Source organism: Cyclopterus lumpus, chromosome 24 (genome assembly GCF_009769545.1).
Source record: "Cyclopterus lumpus isolate fCycLum1 chromosome 24, fCycLum1.pri, whole genome shotgun sequence".
Classification (NCBI taxonomy): domain Eukaryota; kingdom Metazoa; phylum Chordata; class Actinopteri; order Perciformes; family Cyclopteridae; genus Cyclopterus; species Cyclopterus lumpus.
In genome coordinates this window covers 19,590,685-19,608,617 of record NC_046989.1, presented here as the reverse complement: position 1 = coordinate 19,608,617, position 17,933 = coordinate 19,590,685, and positions in this window count along the sequence as shown.

Here is a 17,933-nt window from a genome sequence, read left to right as displayed (position 1 = left end):
GGGGGGAAGAGGGGGGACCGTAAACTATGTGCCAGCGCTGTTATTTTCTTCATCACAGAACCCGCCTTGACACAAATAATGGAATGCAATGGCAGTCTTTTAGAAAGACAGTGAGGGGAAAGTGGGCCACTGCCAACCCTAGGCTATGCAAATCTGTCTGAGTTTAGAAATCTAATGATCAGAACCAACCCAAGTGCTTTCCATCCTCGCCTTTTTTTTCCAATCTCCGACTTTTCTTCCTCTCATTTCCTCTCTCTATTCCTCATTCCTCTTCGCCATGTTTGTCCCCCCCACTCTGTTACTGGCTCTGCCATCTGGTGCCGGTGCCCAAGAGATGGACTCGGCTCTGGTTTGCAACCAGGGGGCTTAGAGTGGGAGCCTGGCACCACGGCTGCTGATTCTAGAATAATCTATGCTGCGCTGCTGTGGCTCGTGGTGCCCTTGATGGGCACCGTGACCACTCGAGCATGTGCCTGCAATTAAGCGTTGTGTTAAGTGAAAACTGCAATTTTTTGCAAAGGCAAGCAAGAAGGTGCACTTCAGTAGAACAAAGCAAATTGAGAGGGTGGAGGAGCAATGGTGGGGGCTCATAAAACCAAGAAATGTATGTTAGAATTTTCAATTTCTTTGTGGGACGAACTGTGTTCTGAAACTTGAAATGTCAAATCAATTTTACAGCTTTCAACTTTTGCAACCATAAGTATTTGTGATGAGGAGTTGAGTAAATTGTACAAGTTAAAAACTAAAGAGAAACTATTTGAAATGTGACACAATTCTATGTTTCTGGTTTCATTCATCAGAAGGCCGTAATATCATTCCCCGTTTGTCGCTGCTATTAAGATTTCTATATTTCTCAACCAAACAGGGCGATGGATCATTAACGCCTCAGCATCTCATCACCGCCTATGATTATCTCTAAGAAGTGCTCTCAGGAGCTGATGTGAACAGCGGCAGAAGAGGAACACATTTAGGCATCTGTTTTTACTTTTAGCCACAGGTCTGACCATTAAGATTTCAGCTGAGAGTGATGCTATTTTTACCCCTGTCCATACGGTGCACTTACTGTCAACTGCAGCTGAATGAGGGGGGAAATTAATCCAAAACTGCTAGTAAACAGGCCACTTATATATATATATTGTGTACACTCCCGAGTGTATTTCTGTGTATCCTAAAAAAAGAGAATGACATTTAGCATTTTTTTGCTTCAAAGTAAAACATCAGAGCGAAATCCAAAACACAGGAAAAGACAAAAGAACAACCGTTGGTCTGCTCTTCCAGACTCATGATGACACTGTGGCCTGACTGAGTCTGAGCTCGGACCTGGTTCCAGATGGGGTGAGGGACATCAAAGCCTCAGCAAAACTCACTTCTCAACAGGCTCAACATGAACAAAGCAGTTGGTCATTTGCAAATGTTGCTATCGCTGCTCTGAGCTCAACCATTTTGGAGCTTGTCTACCTGTTGGATGAACCCTGTCAGGAGGAGGAGATTTCTCTCGAATTAGATTTCTCTCAAAAGGATGCGATACATTCTGTCCGATGTGTAGAGGATCATACATTGTGTGCCCTGTCCTTCCCGTACAAAATGGTCCTCTCTGTACAGACTGTGATGTTTTAGGGATTGCATGGGATGGCAGCCAAATAACATTGGACTGGGCCTCGGTGCTTTTAGCTCTATTTACTGTATGTATGATAAAATGTTCTTCCCTCAAATAGTGAGCACACTATAACAATCCCTGTGATGAAAATATAAATGGGCATGGCGTCTCTATTGGAGGGACTAGCAAAAATATACAAACCATTCAATGTAAAGGAAACATAGTTTGATGAAACATGATTAAACCTCCAAACTATAATATCTCACTGTGGGGACCGGATTGTATTTGGGACCATTTCTGAGCCGAGTCAAGTGGACGTGATGGAGAGAGGAGCACTTTATCATGATGCCAATATCTGATCATACCCAACCAGCCAAATCCATATTGTTTGATATGTGACATGTAACCCCAATATGTGAGTAATTACTTCTCTGGGTTGCCTCAGATGTGGAGGATGGCGGGTTAGCAGAGAGAGAGAGAGAGAGAGAGAACATTTTTATATATGGTGGTTTTGATCAGCCCTCAGGCTAGACAGAAGTCTGAGATGTGTGTGTCCCTGTCTTCAGAAACTCATATGTGTACGCTTGAGCTCCTCCATGTGTGGAATTAGTATGCAGGTTGTAAAAGCTGCTGCGTGCATGTCTGGTGTGATTCCGTCCGTGGCCGCGCTGCCAAGTGTGCGAACACTCTCGCTTGAAGGTAACAATCTGCGAGAGCAGCGGGTTGCGTTCCTGCCGTCTGGGAACAACCAGGTCCGACTCCTGTCACGGACACAAGCCCATTAACGTGTCCGGTTCAAAGGTTGAGACCTGCCCACTGGTGCTCAGAGACCAGTCGATGACAGGCGGGGATTGTCTTTTTATGAAACTGAAGGGATTTTGAGACGTCCGTAAATTGCAGCAGTGCTTTATGAACACAATTATATATTATAACAGCAATATAGGCAGCTAGTGGCCCGAGGAGGACATCAGTTCTCACAGCTAAACCCCCATCACTGTTTGGTCTTCTAAACCGCAGCGGGGACAACGACAGGAGCTGTTACACTCCCCAAGCTGCTCTGAGATGGACGATATATGAAGCCTACTTTATTATTTCTGCAATTACTTTTTTGTTGCAGCGCAACAAGCTAAACAACAAACAAAGTGCATCTGGAAAATATTCACTGTGCTTCACTTTTTCCACATTTTTGTTCCATTTCATTCAAAATTCATTATTATTGTGTGTATAAAAATGAGAACATCACATGCACAGAAGTATTCACAGCCAGGTGCATCCTGTTTCCACTGATCATCTTTGAGATGTTTCGACAACTGGAGTCCACCTGTGGTAAAGTCAGTTGATTGGACATGAATAAGGTCTGTAGAAGGTCCAACAGTTGACAGTGCATGTCAGAGCACACACCTAGAGACGGGATTGTATCGAGGCACAGATCTGGGGAAGGTACAGAAAGATTTCTGCAGCATTGAAGGTCCCAATGAGCACAGTGACGTCCATCACCCGCAAATGGACAATGGTGTCCGGACCCAGACACCAGCGGAGCAACATCAACGCTGTGTAGAAGAAGGGGATGAGGCGACTCTTTTTCTTGAGGAAACTTGGATCCTTCGATGTGGGCAGCAAGATGTTGGAGATGTTCTACCAGTCTGTTGGACCAGTGCTCTGAGATGTTGGAGATGTTCTACCAGTCTGTTGTGGCCAGTGCTCTGGTCTTCTCCATAGTCTGCTGGGGGAGCAGCATTGGAGCCGGAGACACCAAAAGACTCACTAAACCGGTGAGGAAAGCCGGCTCCATTATTGGCTGCAAACAGGACTATAAGGAACAGGTGGTGGAGAGGAGACACTGAAGAAATTATTGTCCATCTTGGATAACCCGGACCACCCTCCACCTACTGCAAGGACAGCGGAGCACATTCTCCTACAGACTGCTTCAGCTCCGCTTCACAGGGACAGAAACAGGAGAACATTCCTGCTACAGGAGAACATTCTTGACACAGGAGAACATTCCTGACACAGGAGAACATTCTTGACACAGGAGAACATTCCTGCTACAGGAGAACATTCCTGACACGGGAGAACATTCCTGCTACAGGAGAACATTCCTGACACAGGAGAACATTCCTGACACATAAGAACATTCCTGCTACAGGAGAACATTCCTGATACAGGAGAACATTCCTGCTACAGGAGAACATTCCTGATACAGGAGAACATTCCTGCTACAGGAGAACATTCCTGCTACAGAAGAACATTCCTGCTACAGGAGAACATTCCTGCTACAGAAGAACATTCCTGCTACAGGAGAACATTCCTGATACAGAAGAACATTCCTGCTACAGGAGAACATTCCTGACACAGGAGAACATTCCTGACACATGATAACATTCCTGCTACAGGAGAACATTCCTGATACAGAAGAACATTCCTGCTACAGGAGAACATTCCAGATACAGGAGAACATTCCTGCTACAGGAGAACATTCCTGCTACAGGAGAACATTCCTGAAACAGGAGAACATTCCTGCTACAGAAGAACATTCCTGCTACAGGAGAACATTCCTGATACAGGAGAACATTCCTGCTACAGGAGAACATTCCTGATACAGAATAACATTTCTGCTACAGGAGAACATTCCTGATACAGAAGAACATTCCTGATACAGAAGAACATTCCTGCTATAGAAGAACATTCCTGATACAGAAGAACATTCCTGCTACAGGAGAACATTCCTGCTACAGGAGAACATTCCTGCTACAGGAGAACATTCCTGATACAGAATAACATTTCTGCTACAGGAGAACATTCCTGATACAGAAGAACATTCCTGATACAGAAGAACATTCCTGCTATAGAAGAACATTCCTGATACAGAAGAACATTCCTGATACAGAAGAACATTCCTGATACAGAAGAACATTCCTGCTATAGAAGAACATTCCTGATACAGAAGAACATTCCTGATACAGAAGAACATTCCTGATACAGGAGAACATTCCTGATACAGAAGAACATTCCTGCTATAGAAGAACATTCCTGATACAGAAGAACATTCCTGATACAGAAGAACATTCCTGCTATAGAAGAACATTCCTGATACAGAAGAACATTCCTGATACAGAAGAACATTCCTGATACAGAAGAACATTCCTGCTATAGAAGAACATTCCTGATACAGAAGAACATTCCTGATACAGAAGAACATTCCTGATACAGGAGAACATTCCTGATACAGAAGAACATTCCTGCTACAGGAGAACATTCCTGCTACAGGAGAACATTCCTGCCCACTGCTATTAGACTTTATAATAAATCACCACTGGCCAAATCCTCCTCAAACTGATCATCATTAACTCTTGCACCGCTGTCACTTTATACTTTAGAGACATTGTATTCACTTTCATTTTTATTGGATTTTTTACATTTTCATTTCCTTTATTATTTAAATCTTAAATGTAATATGCCCTGCTATTTTATTTTGTTTTATTGTATATTTGTACAAAATCGTCCCCCTGGGGATGAATACAGTATAATCTAATCTCACATTTATTGATAACTGTATCTTGACCAACCAACATTTCTTCAAATAGTTTTTAGTGTAATGAGCTACTGTATCTTTGAATCATGTTTTATTGGTGTTTCTACTACATCATCTTTGTATCACTAGATTATAAATCCTCCCACTAAAAAAAGCAAAGGTTAAAGCAAAGACATCCTAATAATAAGTTATCTATAATTCAGTGAAGCTTTATCAAACAAAATAATGTTCAGGGGGGCTTTACAGTGTGCATGACTGCATTTGGTTGCAGCTTTACCAAATTTGTCAATTTTTCTAATGAAAATGAATTTGAGAGGACATTTCAGCTGCAGTTGCTGGAGTTTCTAGAGGCGTGGCACTTGATGATGAATCAGTTTCATCTTCCTACTGTCAAACCATCCGCTGTAATGGCTGCTTGTGGGGATATTTATAATTAATGTTGTTGGACATCCAAAAGCTTACGGGATCTAGTCGCTCCACATAGCTTTTAAATCTGTCTCTCTGTTTCGCTCTGCTCTCTCTGAATTATGACATTTTATGTGTTAAGTTGAGGTAGATTTTGCTTCCACCTTATCAATACATCATATTTATGTCTCAGACAGTTTTGCCTCGATGCATTTTGATTAAATGGAATTGCTAAAGAATGAAATTGTGTATGGTCGTTTGACTTGACGGACACGAGCTGTCTGCCATTTTATCTGCAGGAGTGTATTATTTTTTTAATACTTTGGGTGCTCTAAAAAGATGTTTGGAAATGATGCAGCACATAATTACCAAACCTGGGAGCAAATTTTCTCACAATCAGCATTCAAATTCTGTCAATTTGACACGTCTCAGCTGGCACATCTCACTGATGAATGGAAAGGATCATACCATACAGTACGGAGCAGGAAGGCTTCACTTACTATTCTGATTATCAGAGCGTTGTTGATCAAATTTATGACTTTAATTTTATCTGGACATGCTTCTGTTTTTCCATTTACATATGGTTTATAGAGCTGTGATTTCATTTGCATAATAGAAGCGCAAAATGATATGCTGATGAAAGCAGAAGGAAGGGCTCTCTGTAAACTTTGTTTATGGGCTGCTGGTAAAAGAGAAGAAAGCAAATACCACACTACACTTTGTAAACGTCTCTTTTTCCATCCTCTCACTTCCACACACACACACACACGCGCAGAGAAACACACACACACACACACGATGGCCAAACAATGCCGGGGATTGCTTGAACCTGTAGTTGTGTTCAGCCCCCATAAGCAAACAGCGAACATCAATATCTTTCAAATGCCAGAGAAAACAAGTGAGCGTCAATAGAATGTCTAATACAAAACACAAAAAGACTGCTGTTCATCTCTGGCTAATAATCAAATAATATTACAAAAGAATCTTCTGCTCCGGGAATGAGTTACACATTAAATTCAAGAATAATTAATTCAGTTTAGCATTTTAGCATATTCATAACCTGCATTCAAATATTCATAAAGATAGCTGTTGACTCGTAATCACCGCCAAGGAGGATGATGCTAATAGTTTGTGCGCGTGCATTTGTGAGTAAGTGTGCACCTCTGTGTCTGTCCACAGCTAATCTTATATCCTGCTGCAGAAAACTATACCAATATTTTGGGTGCCCAGTTATGGCTGCATGCTGAAGGACCTCTCGTGGTGAATTTTTTTAATGTTTGTCGTAGGTGTAATGCAATGCACTCATAGGCATGTTGTTTTAACCTTTTAAGCCCCAAGCCATTTTCTAGGTTTCTGCTCGAAATATCATACCCAAACTAAAAAGGGTGTATCTCTGCAACCACAAAGGCTATTTGAATAATGTTGGTGTTATAATAAAGGCAACACATGTGGGCTTCTGTTCAGATGTGTACATATTAGTATATATGTTACTGGTTAAGAGTACATAAAGATGAAAGACAGCAAAAGTTGAATTTCCAGGTTCGCCTAGAAAAAAAAGCACTTTCAGGATGATTATCTCTTTGAAAGATGCACATAAACTGAAAAGCACATCAGAGGTCAAAGCACAATATGTGACCAGTCTCTCTGCAAAGTTTGACTTTGAAAAAGTAAAGCAGAACAAAGTTAGAGATGTTTTAGTACAGATAAATTAGGTGAAATGGGCGTTTGGGAAATATGAATTTTCTCATGTACCAAACCATATATTTCACTTTTATATTACTTATGGTGTACAATACATCCAAATATAGCAGTCTTTGTTGCTTAGAAGAAGAAAAATTAATTTCTTTCCAAAGAAAAGCCAAAAATAAGCAACATTTGTGACTGTAAAGCGCTAAAGCGATTCATGTTGCTGTGTTCTTTGGCTCATATCTCAGAGATGCTTTGGTGCAGAAGGATTTTGAAAAGACATTTAGAATATGTGTGGAGTCCTCTTGCTCTTTGCTATCTAGCTTTTTCTGATAGCACCGAGCTACGGGTTGCTAGTTCCGGAAACGAGCTGAGTGGGCTGACTCCTGACAAAATGATGATTATGATATTTTCATAATTCTTTCAGTTGGTGTTTGAGTTGTGTGGAAATGGCCTACTGAGTCTTGTAGCCCAAGTTCTCTTGTTTAGTTTGATGTATAAGATTTTACAGTCTAACTATGATGTGTAAATAGGCGCCCAATTGGGCGCCATGGGGCTTAAAAGGATGACGAAGAAAAAGATGGGTTTATTTTTTAAATGTTTGTCGTAGGTGTAATGCAATGCACTCATAGGCATGTTGTTTTAAGATGGACTTTAACAATTGTTAACATATGCTGTTATTCAGTTTGTAATAAAATACCATATGACTGTAAGAACAGATTCCTCATCAAACAACCATGTCAAGAGGAACCAGAAAGTAGTCGATGTCGTACTTTGTGTGTACTTCATGTTATCTGTCTGTCTTCATGTTATCCTTGTACACTTTTACTTGTATAGTCATATACAAATTCCATAGCCTCTCCATTAAATAATTTCAGGGGAAGTCAACTGATTTACATTAGTTTTGGGGAGTACTACTACATACATATGTGAATAAGTCTTACAGAGTACTTCCAGAGGGAGATGAGCAAAATCTGGTAAATTGTAATATTGATGTGATTTGAGTCAGCGTTGGTTGGAACAGAAGACAACATGTTTGAAAATAAAAATAGAAAATCAGATGACATTAAAGCAGTACAATGCTAAATCATCTTTAAAGAACCAAAATAAACCCTGCAAGAAAATGATCTAAGTCATAATGGAGCAGTGAAGATGTGCCAGTAGTAATTGGTAGTTGTTGTTGTGTTGTATGGTAAATATGTACTTGAATAACACTCAAAGCTTTTTAACACTACATGTCATCATTCAATTCAATTCAATTCACTTTATTTTGAGTAGCCCAAAATCACAAATTACAAATTTGCTTGAGAGGGCTTTAAAATCTGTACACATACAACATCCCTGACCTTTGACCTCACATCGGATCAGGAAAAACAGTTTAGTTACAACACAATCAATGAATATGACTATGACATTTATTCACCCATTCACACACTGATGGGAGTGGCTACAATGCACAGTGTCACCTGCCCATTAAGAGTAACATTCATACACTGGAGGAAAAACAATTGCAGGAGGAATTTAGGGTTAAGCGTCTTGCCCCCAAGGACATGTCAAAAGGTCTAGGGAGCCGGGGATCGAACCAGTGAGCCACTGATTGAAGGACAACCCTTCTCGACCACTGAGCCACAGTCGCGCCCAGCACCTCTGCCTATCTGGTTGATGTGAATCAATGGATGTGAATCAGAAGTATTGTCAGATATATTCCTAGAATCTCTCTTGCAGAAACACACAATGTCACCTAGTTAAATTGACACTTTTGGTTAGGTTTAGCACTTTAGTAGCACTTAAATGGCTCTTACTGATAGCACTTTGTAGTTTAGCACTTTAGTAGCACTTAAATGTCTCTTACTGATAGCACTTTGTAGTTTAACTTTATTGAAGAAATTGTACTTTCTCGATTCTTGTTATTGTTCTGAGTTTGGACTCACGGTTTAATGCACTTATTGTAAGTCGCTTTGGATAAAAGCGTCAGCTAAATGACATGTAATGTAATGTAGTAACTAGTAAAGGACAATTATTTTTAATGAAAGATCTTGAAGATTGCCACTTTAAGCTTAGCATAAGACAGTTGATATACTACATCATTTTCTATGGATGTCACTGGCTCTGACTGGATACAAAAACAAAATTCAGTATATCTGTGGTTTGTAGAAACGTACAATGCCAACCTTTTTTTCCTGGAGCCCATGCTGAGTGTACACAAGCTCCTGTATGCTAAATCATGGATAATTGTGGGTTGATACTTTGAGCCAATCGAGGAAGGTTATGCAACTCCAGCAGGTGCCCTTCTCCTGCATTGATCTACTTTATAATTGGTTGCACATCTTATTCAAAGGGCTCTGGTGGGAGGAAGCCACGCCATTTGCATCCTCTGCATTCAATGCAGGAAAAAGGAGGAATTATAAATGATACTCTGTTCTTGTATGCACATAATTAGGAGCTGCGGTGGCAAAAAGAGTGTGTGCAAATGACAAATGAAGACTTTACACATCAACTGGGCCTTGTTTGATGTTGCTGTCTGTGAAACCCGAGGTATTCCTCTGTGGGACAGAGCTGCAGCATGTGCATCAGGATGACACTCTCTCACCCATCTCTGGCTCGCCTCTCGTTTCACTCCTCTGCTTTCTCTCACTCTCACCAGGCTTACTGGTTGTCCATGACCATCCATCTGCACCAGTGGTTTCAAACCATGGCTTTGACAAGCAGGTGTGGCTCCTTTGAAAGGTACTCTTTTTGTGCAGTGTAGGAGATGGGGTCAGGAGGTTGAGTATCTATGGATGTGTGTGTGTGTGTGTGTGTGTGTGTGTGTGTTTGGGTCCAGACTGTCTGTTGTCTCTCAAGCGTGCCATAGCCTGCCAACTGCAACTTGTAAGGTCACGTGTTTTGACCCTCCTGCAAAGCTATTTAAAAATGACAGGCTTCCCACCTTCATGAATGCCTTCATGTCACTTTTATTTTATTTTAAAGTAATTATTTCATCATTGCTTGTGTCTAACATGGACAATGGATCCATGTTAGAAATATCTGGTAATATGTGAGCTGGATTTTCAAACCTAATTGACATGCATACAACAGTTTAGTTGACCCAAATAATGAACTGAAATGTATTTTCTCACTTACTTGATGATTGTTTTGGTTTGATACGTCCCGGTTTGGAGATATCTGTCTCCACTTCAGTCCAATGGCGGAATGGAATTTAGCTTGAAAAGTCTTTGAAAAAACTCGCCAGAGACAATGTCCTGGTTAAGCTTAAAAGTAAAAAAAGTAAACAAAGGTTTTATGCCTTGAATTAACTCCATAATATTGATAATTAATAATAGTAACATTTGGGTTTGATCCAGAGGGGGAATGCAATGTACATTTACTCATTTGTACCTACGTACTGAGGTATTGTACTTTGTTTGAGCTACTTTCTACTTTTATTTTACATCTCCTCAGAGGGAACTATTGTCCTTATAACTTCACTACAATTATCAGACAGCTTTACCAGTTTATACACTGAAACGATTAGTCTATTTCGGGGTCGGCTGTAGCCAGGGCCGGAGTGGGGCCACTTTTCAGCCCGGGAATTTCAGGCTCAAGACCAGCCCACTTTTTCCATGGTAGTGGAAATTGGATAAATGAAGCAACAGTTCAGCTCTTACTATCCTGTAGTTTTTTTTAATTAATACCATGGTCCAACAAATAATGTAAAGGTTAAATACAACAATAATAATCCACTTGAGATGAGAAGTTAACAACAAAATATTCCACTATTCCACAAGGATAGGTTGATAAATTAACAAAAGCTGAAATAAATAAATAAAACATTTGAAACATATCCCACTCTTCAACAAAGAGGCATATTGAACTAATGTTTACAGTTCAACTCACAGTACAGTATACAGACTGTCTTATCTGCTGCTCCGAAGCTACAAAGAAAATACTTCAATATCAATATCAATATTATATATAAATATTTGCATAATATTTGCAAAGTCTATGGATCGCCATATTTTGGGTAATATAAAAAGGCTAATATTTTAATTCAATTTAATATTTTGCTTGGGAATAGGTTGAAAACGCTACAACGCTATTAATCAAGGCTACAACGTTAGCCGAATACGTTGCTAATCATTAGGCCTTTGTCTCTCTTTACCAGTTGCCACTTGTGTTTGTCCTCTTGAACATAAATCAGTAAGCTTGTTCAACCTATCTTTTTTTCAGCCCCTCCTGCCCTCTTCCTCCCGTCCATCCTCCCTGACGCGTATCACTGCGGTCGGGCCGGCCCAGCTATCGGTAGCCTATCTGAGAAAACCTTTTGGAAAAGACGGGCTACGGACCGAACCAACTCGATTTGGGAGGGGAGAACTTCCTCGCATGGTACAACCCATGCAGAGGCTGCGGTGTCAGAATGCGGAACGTGTGTAGCCCACTTTAAAAGAAGATGAACTAACGTGACAAATGTCAACAAATAAAATTCTCGACCGGCCCAGAAGTGAAGCGGCCCACCGGGAACTCTCCCGATTCTCCCGATTACCCACCCCGGGCCTGGCTGTAGCTCATGGGGAGGCTGGTCGTCCCGTAACCACAAGGTACCCGGTTCCATCCCCGCTCTCCCCATAGTTCATGTTGAAGTGTCCTTGAGCAAACTAATGCATTTATTTTAATAGTTGTAGTCAAGGCATTCAATGGCTCCAGCTTCACACGTGTACAGAAGTTCTGCTATCCCTTTTAATTGTTCTAATAATTTTTTATTATCTATTTTTTTTAATTTTGAAGTTTGGACTGCTGGTTGGACAAAACAAGTTATTGCTTTGGGCCCTGTGTAATTGTGATATCATGATCAACATTTTTACAAATCAAACAATAAAGAAAGAAAATATTAAAAATAAGATTAATCCATAATGCAAAGAATTATTAGTTGCGGACCTTTACAAAATAGTACAAAATGAGTTCCACGTCAACCAACTACAATCCTGCTTTTACATGAATGCTTGAGTAATAATAACATTATTATAGAATAATTAAGAAATGTATCTGCATTCAGTATTTTAAATATTTTTTCCTTTTATATACTTGAGTAACATTTTAGTAACAGTGTGGTTTTTGTACTTTACCGTAAGTAAAGATTCTGAGTATTTCCTCCACCAGTGATCAGATTTAATGTTTTTCAGTTTATCATAATATTCAGTATAATATGATATATAAATACCATATCATATAAATATACAATATAAATATCATATATATATAATAATACAATATAAATATTGTATAATCACATATATATATATATATATATATATGTTTATATATTAAGATGTCCCTATGAACCTTGTTAGGGTTAAAGTGTGCCTGTTTTTATCCTCATTGTGATTCTTCACCTCAATCCTGTGTCCGTCGTCCAGCTGGTACGACGTTCACTTTGCCCAATATGGCTGCTTGATGGAGTTCTCATGTGTGTCCTGGTGTTCTCATGTTTTCTTAATTCTTCCAACAAGTGCTTCATGTCCCTTACTCCTTACAGTCCATGCTGGATCTGTCCCCATTGATTTTAGCGGGTCGGGTCTTCTTGGTCGGGTGTGCTCGTGCTCTCACGCTGGCCGTCATTCAATTTTTCAATTTCAGTTTATTTTGTATAGCCCAATATCACAAATTACAAATTTGCCTTAGAGGGCTTTACAATCTGTACACATACGACATCCCTGACCTTTGACCTCACATCGAATCAGGAAAAACTCCCCAAAAATAACCTTTCAGGGGGGAAAAGGGAAGAAACCTTCAGGAGGGCAACAGAGGAGGATCCCTCTCCCCAGATGGACTACGATCCAGACCTCCACAATCCATGCAACAACTCTGTAACGCTGTTCATCTGTACACATAATATCTATTGCTTCTCTCCATCCGGGGAGAGGGATGTCATATGTGTACAGATTGTAAAGCCCTCTGAGGAAAATTTGTAATTTGTGATATTGGGCTATATAAAATAAACTGAATTGAATTAAATACAGGAGTAATGTGATCTCTTTTCTTAGTTTTTGTGAGTACACGAGCTGCAGCATTCTGGATCAACTGGAGGGATTTAAGAGACTTATTAGAGCAGCCTGATAATAAGGAGTTGCAGTAATGTAGTCTGGAAGTAACAAACACGTGAACCAGCTTTTCTGCATCTTTTTGAGACAAGATGTGCCTGATTTTTGAAATGTTACGTAGATGAAAAAATGCAATCCTTGAGATTTGCTTAACGTGGGAGTTAAAGGACAAGTCTCGGTCAAAGATAACGCTGAGATTCTTTACAGTGGTGTTGGATGCCAGGGAAATGCCATCTACAGAAACCACATCACCAGATAATTGATCTCTGAGGTGTTCAGGGCCCAGTAAAATAACTTCAGTTTTGTCTGAGTTTAACATCAGGAAGTTGCAGGTCATCCATGTTTTTATGTCTTTAAGACATTCTTGAATTTTAGCGAGCTGGTTGGTCTCCTCTGGTTTGATCGATAGATATAATTGAGTATCGTCTGCATAGCAATGAAAGTTTATGGAGTGTTTCCTGATAATGTTGCCCAAAGGAAGAAATATTGCCCAATGGTGACTTTATAACTGTAGTTTTTAAAAATGAGTCTTTTTCATATCAAACAGGCAGGCTACAACAATAATTACTACACGTCAACAACACAGAACATACTGCTCGTCGTGCATTCAGCAGAAATGCAACATTTATAGGTAACTAAGATTTATCTTAATATATTACACTGTACAAGGATATACATTTGTAATGGTCCACTCTAGATACTAACTATAAGTATCAGTGTAAGAGTATAAATACACTGGAAAATACAACAGTAACATTATTCATTCATCTTCCTTCATTGATCCGCCTGTAACACGGCTCTGTGAGGTCTATTCGCTTTTAAACTATTACTAAAAACTTTGCTCATTAGCACTTTAGACTTTCTGATGAAACCAGATCATAATGACAAAGCTAAATAACATCGGATAATTCTATTTCTTAGGATTTTATTCTTTTCCTTGAGCTTCTCATCAATGTAAAAATGGGTTGCCAACAGTCAACTGCTAGCTGGTTTAGTTTTGATGTGGTTTTAGAAGACCACCGATAGCAGAGTTAGCAGATCCAGCCAGATATAGTATAATTGGCCCTAGAAGAGCAGCTCACTTTGCGGTTCCCCTGTCTAGTCTGCCCTTGTTACTACTAAAGAAATTGTACCAATCAAAAATATCCACAGTATGTTCCCTAGAAGATATGTTTCTATTGAGGATTTTTGTTATGAATTTTTTGTTGTGAATTCTATTTTGTGTACTTAATGTGTTTTTTGTTTCTTTTTTTATTGTGAGATTCTCCAAGATAACAAGAGCACAGTGTGGTTGGATGTAGTGATACTAACTAGAGAATGTCTGGTTTGGTCTCTTCACATTTCCGTGTGTTGGAATGGTTTGTTTTTCGTCCATGGGAAAGGGGGGAGCGGTTCAAAGCCTGGGTTTCTGACAGATGGTGGGGGCCGGTGCCAGCGTAGGCCTGATCGAGAGGCCGCATACAAGGTGGGCCCGAGTGAGACACAAACCACACACAGCTAATCTGGCACACCATCAAACCTCTTGGCAGCTCTCCGAGGGTAACAATTACCGAACGAAGGTGTTGTAGAGCCGGCGCTTTGAAAATGAAATGAAATTAGTTTTTCTCTCCACAGCTACAATCAGTACTGACATCCTGATTACCTTTCAAACGAGTATGTGGTTCCCTTTGTTCCTAATCCACCGAGAAAAAAACAGAAGATTAGGCGGAAAGACGGACAGACAGAGGAAGTGTTGAACTTTTACTCAAATATCTCCCTCAAACAAGTCAACAGTTTATTTGGTTCAAGGGCTGTAGCAAAGACAGAAGTGTCCAGTGAAACACCAAAAACAAGCATGGCTGACTGTAATGATGCACCTGGGCCCCTGTCAGACCGAGACAAAAGACGCCACTGGAGTCTTTCATACTTGCAGGGGAGAGGTGCCATTTCTTCTGTCCTTCCCTTGTGGTGTTTGATACTCTGAGTGACTCTGTTCTCTCTTAGCTACTGATCGATACGTCCTTTTCTCCTCTTCTCTGCTGTGCTTGTCACCGAGCCAGTTGAGAAATGGGAAGACATGGCAGAGTTCCATCCAGCAGCTGTGCCCCCCATCAGCTGCTGGGCGCTGTTGCCTGACGTCTGTTTTAGTGGGAGCTGATATTACCCACGAGGAGCACTGATAACTTGAGGGATGTTACAGGGAACCAAACACGACTACTGTGTGACAACATACAAACACCCGGCTCTGGTCCCATTGAGCATTTCAATCTGTCTTCACTAATCTAATCACACATTGACATCATGTGATCATACCTAAATGTACTGACATGCATTGGGATCCGATTTTTAAGTTGTATTTGGCACATAGGGCTCATTATTTTTTTAATATTATTTTTTCTTCTATCATTGGATGTTTCTATCAATTATTATTTTTTTATATTGTATATTTAAAGGGTCAGTGTGTTGGGTTTGGCGATCTAGTGATGAAGTTGGAGATGCATCCAGCAGGCCAAGCGTGTTAAAGAAGTACGACGGCCAATGATGGCCCTCTAGAGCCAGTGCTTGTTTTGTCCATCCTGGGCTACTGTAGAAACATGGCGGTCAGCTCCGTGAAGAGGACCCACTCCATATGCATCTAAACCGCGCATTCAAAAGGTAATGAAAACAATTCCTATTTTGAAGTGATTATACATTAAAGAAAACATACTTCTAAGAATAAATAGATGCCAGTTGGTGCACCACTGATCCAGACTGGAATAACTCAAGTATAGGATGTGTAAGAGTTCAGAGAGTCTCGAGCTACCTTGTGCTTGGAAGAAGAAGCTCCGAAGCCAGAGATATATAATAATCATTATTTAATCATAACAAACAAGAGTCATCTGTATACATACATGGTCCAGGCCCGGACGCGCTCACATGGCTTCGCTTCCACAGTCTCCTGACTTAGCCAACAGTTTCTGTCTGGCGTCACCACGTAAGAGACCAAATTCACGTCTCACAATTAGTTTTATTCGCAGTCCATTCGCTGAGCTAAGCTCCCATTGGTTAGTGGAGGTATTCATGCAAATACCTTTCAGAGACACAGCATGCTACGCTGACCAGCGAATAAGACATAAGGTTCACACCTGAGGGTTAGTTCCATTGGCCACTTCAAAGAATGCCTCAAATCGATAAACTAGCGGGGGTCAAAGCTCACACTTCCGGTCAAGGACAGGAAGTTCCCCTTCAGAATAAAACCCTATTATCCTGCCTACAGAATAAAAGCAACATCTCAGGTTTCAATCGGCATCCCTTTAACTATTGTCTAAACAATAAAACATCCATTCATTCCCATGCATCATACAATGAATCTTTACATTTGTCATTAACAAACAGAATAATAAAACAGTGATCCTCTCTTATGCTTCATAATACATTCCTCAGAATATTCCTCAAATTAATGATCATATCTTTCTTTATGTATTAATTTAAAACATAACCTCTCTTATCTACATGTGCAAGTGTATATAAAATCCACTACAACCTAACAGTCCCTCCTTTTATACTATTCCATAGTATAAACAACTTGTATTGGATTTTATTTCACCTCACTGTAAACATCACTGTAATACAATCTCTATTATCAATACCTGTGGAAGAAAAAACAATATCACTCCCTCCTTTTGACCCTGCTCTGCAAAGTAACTAAAGTCTAGGAGTGTTGTGATCAGATATGTGTCTATCTGTGCATATGTCTATGTGCATCTTCTTTCTCTGCACTCTCATCTCCTTGATGGTCTCCTTTCTCTGCATGCTCATCTCCTCCATGGTCTCCTTTCTCTGCATTCCTCCAATCCTCGATTTCCTCGGGTAAAAGGAAAACAGCAAGTTCAAACACTATATTTATTTTATTATCATCATACTTCTGTGTTTTTGTTATTTGAATCAATGTGTTAAAGGTGCACGATACTCCTCTGTGGGCAGCTCATCTGTTGGTGAGGTCCATCACAGCAGGCAGTCAGGTACACGATGAAGGTCGACGATGGAGACAAGTGTAGCTGTGGAAGAGAATTAAAAACACACAGAGCGGCTTTCTGCGCCGGCTCTAACTAAAGTTGGATATCTGAAATATATTTGGAAATAATTTTCATATTTCCCGAACCAATTCTCCAACATGTCTGAGAAGTAGTCATTCTATGTTTTCTTTTTAATCTTCTCAAAATCTCAAAAAATATTTCTTAAGGAACTAAATTATCCAGGTTCAGACTAGCAATCTCAAACTATATGATCAAGGATCAGCTTCTCACCCGTGGGAGGAATCAACTATTAAATGCGCTTCTGTTGTCCAACGGAGTCTTAATTACTCGTCCAATCCCATCTCTCTTAAATTTATTTCTCTCTTAATTTATTCATCTCTGCGGATTATATTAAATGTAATTGATCAACTCTATGTTCTTTTAACTATTTCAAATCCTGCTAGGATCTGATTGCGAGCTGGTATTCGTTCGGCTCTCCTCTCTTGCTCGAACACCTAGATCTATTTCTGGGGGGAACAAAACTCTTGCCCCTGGGGGTGCAGTTAATGGCAAATCTAGTGTAGTGAGCAGTGCGATTCAGTGTCGTTTGTGAACATCTTTCTGTGTCCTAACTCTTGTGCCAATGTTTCACTGCTGCACCT